The sequence below is a fragment of the Lissotriton vulgaris genome, chromosome 3_1 (assembly GCF_964263255.1).
Source record: "Lissotriton vulgaris chromosome 3_1, aLisVul1.2, whole genome shotgun sequence".
NCBI lineage: Eukaryota > Metazoa > Chordata > Amphibia > Caudata > Salamandridae > Lissotriton > Lissotriton vulgaris.
Genome location: NC_141689.1, coordinates 175,366,554 through 175,378,836, shown reverse-complemented (window position 1 = coordinate 175,378,836; position 12,283 = coordinate 175,366,554).

The following is a 12,283-nucleotide window of genomic DNA, read 5'->3' as shown; positions in this document are numbered from 1 at the left end:
AGTTATCCTCCCATTCTCCCTCCCACCGCTAATTCCCTAGATGACCACCCTCCCAACTTAACTCTGAAAAATAGTGCCTCCTGGTATAATATCCTTCCTATGACTGAGCTTGAATTGTTCAATATTATCTCTAAACTTAAGCCAACCTCGCATACTAAAGATCCTCTACCTTCGAACATTGTTCACCAACTTAAACATATCATTGCCCTCTCCTGGAATAATATTATTATTTCCTCCCTCGCCACTGGTTGCGTCCCGGACTCCCTTCAACTCGGTCAAATCACCCCTATTCTGAAAGACCCAACTGCTGACCCGAATGATCTCAACAACATCTGCCCTATCTCTAACCTCCCTCTTCTCTCTAAAGCCCTTGAGAAACGTGCTTTTTTCCAATTAGACAAACACATAGGTAACTTCAAATTACTTGACTCCCTCCAATCCGGTTTCAGAAAAGGTTGTAGTACTGAAAGTGCTATGCTAAACATCATTGATGACAATCAATGTTCCTTGGAAAATGATGAGTCCTGCCTTCTTATACTCCTTGACCTCTCTGCAGCCTTTGATACTGTTAACCATTCTGCCCTACTGAACTCACTTAATGCTTGCTTTGACCTTAGCGGTTTGGTCCTCAAATGGTTCTCCTCCTTCCTTCAACACAGAACATAACAAATCAAAATCACAGTCTGCCTCTCCAGCCATACACCTGTCTCCCTGGGAGTCCTCCAGTGCTCTATTCTCTCCCCCTCTCTCTTTAACCTCTTCATGGAACCCCTTACCCTCATTTTGGAACAAGCCGGAATCAATTATCACCTCTATACCGACAATACCCAACTCTACTACAAAATTAAATCCCACTCAAACATCCTTCAACTCAACAACACCCTGAGTAAGATCAAAGACTGGTTCTTCTTTAACCATCTCAAACTGAACCCAAAAAACCCAGAAATCATTATCTTCTCCCCTAAAAATAACTGATTTCCCATCCAAAGCTTGATCTCTGACCTCAATGCCCTTAATTGTTCGCTCTCCCTATCCAACTTGGCCAAATCACTTGGTTTCACCCTAGACAATAACCTTACCATCGGATTTTGAATGGCAGGGCACCTCGACCACTGCAGAGCTTGATTGAATCCTATGAACCTGCTCGAGCGCTAAGATCTGCGGGTGGGGGACTGCTGAGAATCCCCAAGGTGAAGAAAGCCCGCATGGGAGGCAGATCTTTTAGGTATTTAGCGGCAAACCATTGGAACAAACTCCCGGTGGATCTACGTTTAGAACCGGCAGAAACTAGGTTCCGAGCTAAATGAAAAACATACCTCTATGTCAGATAAACTGCCCGCCCTGCAGCTAAACTCCCTGCTTTCCGCCTCTCTCATCTTAGCGCGGGGACACGCCGGTGTGCGTAACTCAGCGCTCTACAAATGCCCCTATTATTATTATTATTATTATTATTATTATTATTATTATTATTATTATTATTATTGTTATTATTATTATTATTATTATTATTATTATTATTATTATTATTATTCCCTTAATAACCATATCACAAATTCTGCTAAAGGATCTCTTTTCACTCATTAAGAAAATTAAACCCTTCATTCCTTTTGAGGACCTCAAATGTGTTGTCCAATCTCTGGTTCTCTAAAAACTTGATTTTGGCAATGCTATCCTCACCGGAACCCATGAAGTACACCTAGATCCCTTAGATCTGTGCTCCATTTGGCGGCCAGACTCATCACTGACTGCAAATGATTTGATCACATCACATCGACCCTCAAAGCCCTCAACTGGCTACCCATTGATGGCAGATGCCTCTACAAGACTGCATGCATTACACACAAAACGCTTCACCAACAAACCCTGCTTTACCTTACTAATAAACTCAACAAAGGAGGGTGCTCCCGACTGCCGAGAAGCACCAACACTCTCCTCCTCATACCCCCTTTATTTACAAAATATTGACCCAATCTCGCTCCTTCTCAGGGAACTCTCCGAACATCTGGAACTCACTGGCTAAACACCTGCACGGCACCCCTCCTACTTCAGCTTTAAAAAGACCTTAATTCCACCTCCTCAACAAATTATTTGGTCCTTAATCTCTCCTCTGACCCTATTCTGTAACTCTCCCTGTATAAATGATCCTGTTTGACTTATCCCTTCCCTCTCCTTGCCCCCACTCTTTATTCAGCCACCATCTTTCCTGTTACCAGTCCCCCACTCTACCCCCTCCCCCTTTCGTATCTTTCCCCTCCGCTCACTACCCCTATCTCATCTCCTTTGCTCACCCTATTATTCAACTCCCAATTATTTATTTTTATCCTTGCTGTTCATATCATGTTAATACTTCAGAGTGTTGGCCCTTAATCTATTGCTGAACCCTTCCGATGTCCTTTTATTTACCTTTGTAAAATTGCTCATCCTTCCTCCCTCCTCCCATGGTAACTACCCTTTTCCGTTCCCATCTTATGTCCATATCATTTTGTGGTGATGTAACTGACTGTTTTTTCTTTAACCTTATGCTTTCCTTTTATGTATATTGCTTGTGACCTTCCCTTTGTACCTAAATCAAGTTGTTGTTTTGTATTTGACTGTCTATGTCTTACCCTGAACAATTGCTTATATTTATTGTACTGCTCCTACTCCTGTAAAGTGCTCTGCTACTCACGGATCTAGCCAGCGCTATATAAAGCCTCTCAAATAAATAAATAAATCTTGCTCCCTCCTTAGCTGTGAAATGCGTCTCTTGAAGTATTGCCACGTAATTCTAATTCAAAATCATTGATATGGGATTTAGTGGGTTGTATATGGGCTCTTGGGTTACAATAGCTTTTGTTTAATGGTGTGTATCAGTTTCAGGAGGTATTTTAATAAAATAGAACTAGCATCCTTATATTGTGTGATAAATCATACAGTAATCGCAAAGGAGATCTTTACCTAATAGAAACCCAAGTTCAAAAGCTTGTAGACAGTATCGAGCAAAGTAGTGAACAACAATGCTCAGGTAATGTACACACAAAAATAATTGAAAACACACAATCTTGTACCAGCATTCACAAACATATATTAATGAACATCTTCCCATCCATCTTCCCATCCAGCCCAGACGCAATGGTGCTCTAACAGAACAACTAATGTTCAGGAAGAAAATACAATAAACATACAACTACAAAGGACTAAAACACAATATACAGGTACACTGACATGAACACTGTGCACTAAAACTGATGATATCAGAGAAATGCCATAAGGGACCACTCCCTGGCTAACAAATCAATATTCATCTGTGTCAGCAAGCCTCTATCCTTGTGTGGACATGCACTGATTGTAAGTTGCATTTTATGCATTGCTTACTAGTCAAGGCCATGATGACATGCTCTTATTGTGCCATTGCCTCATTTGGATTTTCCTGTTAAGGAGATTGGTTCTGCAGGAAACTGATTTACTCGTTGAGGGTAGCGAAACACTACTCAAGCAGCAACCACAAATCCTGTCAGGGTGAAGTTACAAGCAAACCCAAAAATAACCTGTGCTTAACCCTCTGACACATTGGCATAAAACCATTCAGGCTTAAGGTAGAAGCAATGGGTAACGTTTTTATGCAGCACTCCAAACAATATTAAAGTGAAACACACTGCAAGAAAAACCCTGCACCAATTTAGAAAAAGTTGAATTGCAGATATGTGACATGAAAGATTTAAGTGAAAATAGCTCCAAAAAGCACAAAGTGTCATCTGTGGTTACTGGTCGTGCCAAACCGAAGCAAAGTCAGAAGTTCAGGCCCACTATAATAGAGCACGGGCTGGCTGCAGGCTCCCACTTGGGTCCACTGAACACAGTACCTTAATCCTGGTTGTGACGAGATATAGAGTCCCGCAGGAACAATGCGTCATGCAGCTGAGGCGATGTGAAGTCCAGGGGAGGAGATGCGTCGCACAGCAGCAGTTCCGGGTAGCTGCATAGTGTGATGCGATGTCCTTGAATGGAGATGCATTAGGCCATTGCTATTCCCATGGTCTGGATTGAGTGAGGTAAGGCCCTTGCGTAGAGATGGGTCATGCAATGGCAGTGCCAATGGGCTGTGATGGCCGATGCAAAGTCCTTTCACTGGGGAAGTCCGTGCAGCAAAGGGCAATGCGTTGAGTAGCAGAGGCATTGCGTTAGTAATGCGTGAGCTCTGCTTCGCCACAGAGGAGATTCCTTGGTGTTGCTGAGTCCACAAATGGGTGGACAGAGCACCTTCAGGCCCACTTCCAAGGGTCCAGGACTGGATTTGGCACCACGTGGGTGGGCCGGACTCACAGGATGTTGGTTGCCTGTTCTGTCCCTGAGGCTTCTGATTATTAGAAGGCCAGCCATCTTGCCCTTGAAGTCACTGTGGTGTCCTGGGTTTAGAGATGCAGGTCGCCAGATAGCCCATGGCAAGATGGACGCCAATTGGTGCAGCTCTGCCGCTTGGGTTCTGAAAATCCGTTAATAATCCTGCCAGCGAACCACCATTGAGTGGTAAAAGTTCTCCATACTCACCTGAGTTGGCCGGTGATCGCTGCGGGTGCAGGCAAATAAACCGGAGAGCGCTATGGTGCACAGAAGGTGGTGCGGTGTCCTGCGACCACCTGCCCAGCGGACCTCGCAGCTACAACTGCGAGCCTTGGTTGTGAAGTACAGCTATAGCGGAGCTGCTGGAATCCCCAATTTGGTGGCCGCAACTGGAGATGAGATCCTGCTGGCTGTGCAAGTCACTCCAGACTGCAGGGAAGGCCTGTCTTGAGTGGTGAAGAAGGAACTGGAAGGCTGCACTGCAGTGTGACGCACTAAGACGGCGACGGCAAGGCTTATCTAAATGGCTTCCTGCTTATGCAATTGTGATGTAAATAGTGGCTAGAGAAATTATATTGTAGGCTGCCCCAGGCACTACAAAGTGGCGGCGAGATAGAAGCTGCGAAGTGCAGAGGTGCGGCCCTGGGAATGCTGTGAGTGGCGTAGGCCATGGTGGTGTTGGGCGGCTGGTTCCCTGTGCAGGCCTGGCTAGCACAAGCAGTGGCTGGAAACCGGGAGACGCACCACGCTGATTTTAGGTCGCTGGGAGTGACTGTGCATTGCATAATGATGGGAAACGAAGCTGACAGGACCTATACTCGGATTGTGACTCTGCTCTGTGCAATGAACCGTGAATATTAAGATAATTGATTGTGGTATATAAGCACACATGCTGCCGCAGGGTTACACTTACTAAGGAGGTGTTGGGGCCAAGGTGCAGCCATGTGTACAGAGGCCTGATTCAACTTGGTGACGGACGATGCTTGCCCTCCCATGTCGCAAAGTAATTGTGGGAGATTGTGCTTCAAAGTGCGGGCAGTTGATTTTATATACAGCTCAGTAGCTCACCCCCTGCTGTGGAGCGCAAGTAGACTGCGGGTAGACTGCATAGGACACACAGAGCTTGGAGCCAATTGCCTGCGACCAAAATGAGAAAGGCGGACAGAACGCATGCCAAGCTCACTTTCGAAGTGAGAGGATAGACTAAACAATCTCCAGACATGGGAACGGAGGGGGGACAACGTGCTGGGACAATGGAGGAGAGCGTTTTCAAAGCAACTCTACTAGCCATGCAGAATAGCTTGCAATCTATTGATGGCAATCCATCCAAAGAGGTTCCTGGACAATAGGCCAGGCTTTGGCAGACCACAGACTCTTCCTCCCTTCTTTCCAACGGTTGTTTTTACACAGCACAAGTTAATAATAATGAGCCTCTTGTTTGAATAACCATTATTCTTTTATACTTTTTCTTCTCTTCTTAGATGTTTTTTTTCCGCCACCTTTGCAGAGCATGTTATTAATTTTTAACTCGACTCAAAGTTTACTCTGTGTTGTTTTTATGATGTAAATATCTCTTGCATGGTGGTAAGTCCACCCTTTTATGATTTGTTTTAAATCAAATAAAGTATTATTATTATTATTATTGATGGCAAGATAAATATGCTGAATATACGTATTGATAATATGGTAGCAAAGCTGGATAAACAGGCCACACAGATAGCGGAAATGGAGCAGAGGACATCAAATGCCAAGGATGAGCTATAAACTGTAAGTTCAAAAAGCCTGAATATGGAGCGTGTCTTGGCAGATATCCAGGCCAAAAATTAGGATTTAGAAGTACGCTCCTGCCATAACAACTTACGAATAATAAGGGGTTCAGACTCCACAAACACAGGAAAAATGGAAACCTATAAAGAGACTTTTGTTGATGACAGTATTTGGTGCCGAGAATTTGTCAAAGCTATTGGTGGTGGAGCGGGTGCACTGCATAATCATGGCACGACCCACGCCTGGAGCACCATTGAGTCCTATAATAGCAAAAGTATTGAACTATAAAGCTAAAGATGCAGTGCTTCGAATGGCCAGAGAAAATGGGGAGATACAATACCAAGGGAAACAGATTGCCTTTTATCCTGACTTCATAGTAGTGGTGCAATCAGCAAGGAGAGAATTTCTGCCAGTCAAAAGACAGTAACAAAAAGCAAACATAACATATGCTATGTTATACCTGGGGCATGCCTCTGGGTGGAGTAGAAAGGTCACCAGAAGATTTTTGCGAAACCAAAGTGTCCAAAGTATACCTAAAGACACTATCGCCTTGCAGGAAAGAGCGCAGCACTGTGGACACCAATGAGGAAGAAATATGATAACCACGACTGTGAAATCTCATCTGGAACAGCGTTTGTAGCATCTGCAGGATATGGTTGAATAACTGGAGATAATGGGGGGACGACATGGGGATCAACTGATAAAGACATAACAATCCGGTTGGTCGAAAATGGCTCAAGGCAGAGGCTGAGAACCTGAGCACCTCCGTACACCTGGAGGAAGACTGGGAGTCTGGCGCACCCCCAAGAGGGAGCACCTTGTGCTATAAAGTTGTGTATTTTGTAGAAGATTAATGCTAATGTAGTATGTTATGTGTTATGCAGAGATGTCTTTGACGAGTTGGGCAGATGAAGTGGCAGGAGGGTGGGAGTTGTGTTGTTTATGTGTTATACACCCACCCGTTGTATATATAGGTTTTTGGAAAATGTATTCACACACATATCGACATGCGCATCATCCTGGCGAGAACAAGATGATAAAAGGGAGTGATAGTATAAATTGTATCACTTGGAATGTACGTGGTCTCAATGACCCTCATAATGTTAGCCTGGTATTAAGGCACTAGATAGGCATAATGTACATGTGGTGTTTCTACAAGAAACACATTGGGACAAACATTCGGAATTCAAAATAGGCACATGTTGGGCGCAGTGCCAGTTGGCTTCCTCCTACTCCACGTACTCGAGGAGGGTATTAATATGGATCAAGCGGGGGGTCCTATTCACCCTTCTGAAGCATTGTGCGGATGATCCGGGTAGGCTTTTCATTGTACAGGGCGTGCTGGCTGTTAGGAATATCAAGTTTGTAAATAAATATGCGCCAAATGCAGACAACGCAGAGTTTTTCACAACAACCTGGAGACACATTGCTTCCACCCTGCCGGCGCCCATCATGTGGGGAGGGGATCTTAATACATACTTGAACCCTGGGATGGGTAAATCGGCGGATACAGAGTGGCATGGGAAACAGGCAGTCAAGGTGATCAGGGGTAGAATGGAGGAATATGGACTGGTAGATGCTTGACATCTCAGACACCCTACAAAGAAAGAGGGCACATTTGTGTCTTTGGTGCATGGCACGTGGTCCAGGCTTGAATACCGGCTCATGTCTACCGAGGTGTGTCAGTGGATAGTGGATGTATTGCATTTACCCAAAACGTTATCGGACCACGTGCCAGTGCTTCTGAGATTGTGGATGCTGGGTGTGACTCTGCCACCTTCCACATGGCATTTTCGCCCAGCTGCATTGTTAAATGCAACCTTTAAAGAAGATAAGTGAATACTTTGAATTCAATATATGATCTGTAGATAGCAAGTGCAATCTGTGGGAGGCTTTTAAAGTGACAATCTGCGGTAAATGCATTGGCATACACACGGGTGCTGTAAACCATAAGGACGCAGCTTAAAAACACTGAGAATAAACTAAACGTCCTGGAGAGATTGTATGAAAGGCAACTAGAAGCGGGGATACTAGCAATTATTAGGGAACAGCTGACAGAATTTGAAATCCTAGCAGAGCAGGAGGCACACTTTTTGACTAAGAGAGACTAAGATTTGGCTAAAATAATTGTGATGCGCCTACAACCCCAGGTACCCAAACTGGTACTACCTGACCATTCAGGTTTTGTTCCTGCTAGGTCAACCACACACAACTTGCACATCATATTTGCATTGTTTCATTATTTAGACCCCAAGTTACAGGCAGCAGTGGTGTTACGAGACACGGCTAAGGCCTTTGATTCTATTGCATGGTCCTACATGTTTGTGGTGCTGTGCCGTATGGGGGTGCCAGAGTCATTTATTGGCTGGATCTGCCTCTTATACGAAACACCAATAGGACGTGTGAGGATTAATGGATACACATCAGGGGTTATTGAAATAGGCAGGGTAACAAGGCAGGGCTGCCCCCTGTTGCCACTTCTTTTTGCACTGGAGATCGAGCCATTAGCATTAAGCATGAGCGAATTTTGCGGATCTCGCGTTCGCGAATTTTGCGGATTTGCGGATTCGCAATCCGCAAAATCCGCGAATTCCTGCGAATTTGCGTATTTTTTTTTTTTGTGTTCGCCCGTGTTTCTGCCAGTTCGCGAGGGTTTTGTACACTTTCGCAAATTGCGAACTTACCTGTCGGGTCGCAAGTTTCGCGAACTTGTTGTTTCTACGTGTCCAGCCTGTTTGGGACACTCTTCTTCATCACTGCCACTCTCTGTCACCACTGCCACTCTCTGACTACTCATGCCACCCTCTGTTTCATCACCACACCCTCTGGTTGTCCAGTGTACATTATTTTCGGCAAAGCAAAGCACACCTTCCCTGCCTCAAGTGACCTGAATTAATTTGGGGCTGATTCATGTGTCACAGAATATTTTTTTAGCTGGCACCTGCTTCCTTAGTGCGCCCTGATTAGTGATCTTTTGCACTTGCTAAGTGCTTTCATTGTTGCAAAATTAGTTACAACACCTGCCCTGCCCCAACTGACAATAATGAATTAGGGGCTGATTAATGGATTTTAACTTCCAGCCTGGCTCCTGCTTGTCTCCCTTAGCTGTAATTCAGGACCTTTGTGGCATATGTGTAACTATTCTGAGGTTCAGAGCAGGGTCACATACTAGTTTCAACTGGCAACTGAACTCTGGAGGGGCCCCTCAGGAAGCACTCCAGGAATTGGCTACTAATGATGAGCCTGAACTTTTGAACCTGGTAAGTAGTTACTTTCAGTTTTGCTAAGATCGTATTTCTGCAATTTTGCACTTATTCGCGGGGCGCGAACTCACGCGAACAGTGCGAGCAGTGCGAGCAAAATCCGCTGCTCGCGGATTTGCGGATTTTGCGGGAAATTCGCAAATCTCGCGGATTGCGGATTTCCCGAAAATCCGCAAAATCCGCGAGCGGAACGGATTTTCCGCCCACGCCTAATTAGCATGCGTTATTCAGCAGAAATATGCAGTCGCTGCGCTAAGATTACAGCTACGCCCCCTGATTAATTCATTGTCTGCGCTTGACATGGTGCTCTATATCAGAGAGCCCTCTCTCCATTTGGCGCTAGTTATACGAGAATATGTAACATTTGAATATTTCTCTGGGTTGTGTATTAATTGGACGAAATTTGTTACCCTACCATTATTGCCAGACCTTAAAAGGCTGCATGATGGAATGCCCTTTGGAATGGGCAACGGGGCCAATTAAATATCTCAGTGTGTGGGTACATAAGGACCCTACCATCGTTTTACAAGAAAATTATTGTAGCGCTGTGTCTAGATTGGAGGACTGAGTATTGAGTTGGGTGACACTTTCACTCTCACTAGCAGATAGACTGGCTGTTATTAAAATAACAGTGTTACCACAATTTTTGTATCTCTTCACTAAAGTCCCAATAGTACTAACTGAGTCCTTCTTTAATCAACTACATTCTCAGTTGATCACGCTAGTATGGGCGGGAAAGAAGCTCAGGATTGGCTGGGATGTTCCTACCCTACCATATGGAGGTGGTAGATTTTGAGCTCCAGAATTTAATCTGTATTATCTGTGTGCACAGATGCATTTTGCACATTATTGGTGCACTACACATGAGTTCATACCACGTGTGGCAATCGAGCATAATGACACTGCCCCTATACCACTTAAGGCTATTTTACCCCATAAGCATGGTGAGATGCATCACACTGAGATAAATACTATCCACACAACATCCCTGGCATGTCGTGGACTAGCAGGCGTGCAGGGAGGGAGCTGCTTTGTAGTGTAGTTCCTATTTTCCCTATAGGCCCTGAACATTGGAATAACATAAACAGCAGTGTAGACGTAGGAATGAGGTCATCTAGGTCTCTACTGACTATGTTAGACTTAATTTAGGTTTGCGCCAGCTAGCTCACAGGTCACTGGAAACTTTCTTGACTGAATAGGAAGGGATCAGCTTCCCTGGCTCAGACAAGAAGGGATTCAGCTTCCGACAACCGCATAAACATGACAACTTTGCTCCCTCAGAATAAGAGTAAATCTCTAGAGTCGTGTGAAAACAATAGACAGCTATTTCACTCAGCCAGATGTGCATTCTTAGTTTCACCAGAGTGCAGAGAATAGAGAGACGGGCGTTTTCAATAAAAGGTATTATTTATTGAGCAGTCTTCCTTCTCATGCAAGAGAAATGAATTGCCACAATTGCAATACTTAATATAAAGTAAAGTACGTACAGTAAGAGGAGTATTATGAAATAATACTGTAAAAGCATTGATATGGTTTCTTAGCCATAAGACACTTTAAAATGGATAAAATATATATACATACATATATACATAGGCTAACGTGTTCAACTGGTGCTTCTAAAATACGCCAACCCCTGTGTACCTGACCTAAGCCTAATACGTTGGTAGGAGTAAGTAAGTAGCAGTTTAAGTTAAGTTGGTTTTGCCAAGAATCTGAGTCAAGAATTCTCTCTAAGGGTTTAGTCAGCACTGTACCTTGGGAATAGAATGTAGGAGGTCTGGTATCTCTCTCTCAGGACTCGATATCCCAGTCACCCACAAGGGTAGGCTGGAAATGCCGGAGCTGGATTTTCTCGGCGTCTTTCTCAGCGCGTCAAAGAGGAGGGGCCGCGTCCGTGGGCTCTCTGCGTCTGCTGGCCTCTCGGCAAGTAGATTAGCGTCTCTGCTCCAAAACCACCACCGAGTGTTTGCTTAAGGCAACGTTGGTATATTTATACCTGAAAAGTGCTGAGTTTTACGTAAGGTTTGGACATAAGATGTCAATAAAGATGTCACTAAGAACTGGCCGTTCTTACAGTGCTCGCAGGAGTTCTATTACAAATCAAAACAAAGCAAGCTGGGATTTTCCAGGTTGCTGGAGGTTTGGTGTGTTGAAAGAACTCGTTGTGCTTTCTAGGAATCTAAGGAAGTAGCTTTTGCCATGCCTTGGGCTGCAAGGACGATTTACTGAAATATGGATCTGATTATTATGCCATTATAGGGACATTTATTGATTATAGCCGTGTAAGGGCATAACATGGTAATATTGATTCAGGTTCCTAGATAAAAACACAATACCCACTCCACGATTTAATGTCCATCAATTACTAAAAAACTAAGCAATAAAGGTGCATGCGTATTCCAACCCACTCCAAAATACATTTTGCATTCGAAATGGTGTATGCGAAATACATGAAAGAGTATAGGTACTGTACGTTTTTAAGCAGTGTAATCATTCAAAAAAATGCATATATATTTAGCTGAACGATTTGCGAAAATTACACATGAAATGTCTCTTAATACAGAAAAGAAGGTCGAGACTATCTTATCACATATAAATGAAATTACTTGTAAGTGTGCTAGAGGCAGAGGTAATATTTTGTCTCTAGAATTACAAAAAATAGAAGCTCTGTTCTTTATGAATAGTTCTACTGTAAGCAGAGTACATGTGCCAAACAAAGGTAAATATTTTGGAATTTGGAAAAAATAATTACGTTTTCAGGGAAAAAAATAGTTCCAAATGTTTTCAGTAGCTTTTGTTTATCAAAGCTGAAGGCCGAATTCAGAGTTCAGGGGAACGATGTGTGCCGGTTTGCTTAAAAGTTATTCTTTAGGTTCAGGGGAGAACATTACTTCAGATAGATGTGCAAAAAAACAGTCTACAACTTCAGGTGA